We start from the raw sequence: 2,500 nt of genomic DNA, 5'->3' as shown, positions 1-2,500 counted from the left end.
ATGCGGCATTGCATTATTCCATCTTTCACACACACACACACACAAACACACATATATAGGCACACTCCTCCTTCCTCAGTCTGTCCAAGTGAAACACCCTAGATTGGACACTAGAGAGGTGATGAGTTTTGAAGTGGACCCATAGAGTAGCCACAATGGTCAGTGCCACAGAACTCAGCACTCCGATAAACCCTCTAATTCTGAAGAATCCTCTATTAAGTGCTGACATGAATGTGGTTGATATCCTTGGTCACAGTACCTGTATCCAGCGATGCAGGTTGGAGCACTGATACAAAGTCAAAGTCAAAGTCAAAACACTTTATTCCATTAAATTACAATGGTTATTCTTACATAAATACATTTATATTTACATCTGCGTATTTAAGAGGTGTTCTTTTAATTTTGTTTTAAAATTAAAGAAGCTGTTAATGTCTCTTATATTATCTGGTATCATGTTCCATATCTTGGGTCCACGTATTTCCATTTGACGTGCCCCTGTATAGGTATTCGATCTCTTAACAAAAAGGGAATTTACTTGACGTGTCTGAACACCTGATGTGTTCCCTACGGTTTGTAAAGGCATTAACCATTTGGATAATTCCCATGAATGATTTTGTAAATGAATACACATGTGTCAAAGCTGCATTTAGAAATGACTTTTAACCATTTCAATTTTTTTATATGTGGGGTGATGTGATCAAGTTTATTGATATTACCTAGTGCTACTCTGGCAGCAAAGTTTTGTAATTTTTGCACTTTTTGCATCTGGGTCTTGTTAGCCGATCCCCAAATGTTTGAACAATAGTTAATTATGCTTAGAGCTAGAGTTTGCACAACCATGATTCTAGTTTCAGTAGTGATTTGATTTCTTATGTGATTAAGATATATCAGGGTACCCACTACCTTCCTGTGTATTTTGTCAACGTGTGGCTCAAATGTCATGAAGCTGTCTAAGTGTACTCCTAGATTATTCACTGAAGTGCTCGGTTTGATAGAGCAGCCTTCAAATTCTATGATTGTGTCATTGGGAATTCTAGCTATGTTCTGCCGACTACCTATGAATATACATTGAGTTTTATGTGGGTTTAGTTTAAGGCCATTTGTGTCAAAATATAATTTTGCTTGTGTAAGAGTATGTTGAGTGTTTCTTATTAACGTGTTTAGGTTGTTTACTGAGTCACTATGAAGAAACTGTGAATCATCGGCGTACTGCACTAAAAGACAGTTATGGGCTATTGTTGATAAATCATTTATGAAAATTGTAAATAGGATCAGACCTAAAATAGAGCCTTGCAGAACACCAAAAGGTACTTGTTGTTTTGATGACATATCATTATTGATTCTTACCGATTGGGTCCTTGTATCCAAATAACTTTTAAACCAAAAGGTATCAATTTTGTGATTTACTAATTTGTTAAGGAGAATATCATGGTTGACACTATCAAAAGCCTTAGAAAGGTCGCATAATGTGAGCAAATTTACCTGATTTTTGTCTATGTTATTATAAATTTCATCAGTAATTTGCAGTAAAGCTGTTTCAGTAGATAACCTATTTCTAAAACCATGTTGTGTTTTAGATAATAAGTCATTGGCCTCCAGGAAACTCGTCAGTTGATTTGCTACAATTTTTTCAAGAATTTTGGATAAGATAGGGAGTATAGTAATAGGGCGATAATTATTGACATTGTCTATATCCCCCGATTTGAAAATTGGTGTTACTATACCATGTTTCCAAAGCGACAGAAAGACACCAGTCACAAGAGAGGTGTTAATAATGACCGTCAGATAATGTACATTTGCAGGTAGACTATCTCTGATAAAGCGCAAAGCAATGCCGTCTGCTCCTACAGCATTTGTTTCGCGAAGATGTTTTATTACTAAGATGATTGTTTCTATGTTCACTGGTTGTGGTCTGAAAAAATTAGTTGTAAGCCTTGCCCGATCTATGTTTTGTTGTAACTTAGAAGCAATTGTTTGCTCATAAGTTAGTTTTCCAGAAATACTAATTTTCTGGGACCAAGCAACGTCCCAGAGAAGGAGGCTGTTCTTGCTGCTGCAATCAGCTCCTGAACCATGGGGGCTCAGGAGCCAGCTCAATCACAGCCAGATATTGTGCTGAAGTTGCCCAGAACAATGCAAATGTCTTGCTGGAGACAATTGTCTGTCACGGATGTGAATTTGGTGTAGAACGCTTTTTCACATAGAGTTTGCAAACATCAGTACACAGCAATAAGAGACATGAAGCCAAAAGCATGCTTCAGTCTCAATGCCATAATACACTCATCAACTAGTGTTACCTCAACTACCGAGGGTTAAAGTCAGCTGGAGATGGCTATGGCTAACCGCTTGTATTGCCACAAGGACTGGATGTTCCAGGCACCTGCCTGGATAGCTCGCCTGAGGTTAAGCTTTGGTGTTTGCTTCAGGTGGATGCCAACTCTGCCACCCTTGCTGACACTGCCCCACCTGTGGGGATCCCAAGGGCTTTACCCCACAGGCC

Source organism: Penaeus monodon, chromosome 14 (genome assembly GCF_015228065.2).
Source record: "Penaeus monodon isolate SGIC_2016 chromosome 14, NSTDA_Pmon_1, whole genome shotgun sequence".
NCBI lineage: Eukaryota > Metazoa > Arthropoda > Malacostraca > Decapoda > Penaeidae > Penaeus > Penaeus monodon.
This window is presented reverse-complemented; position numbering follows the sequence as displayed.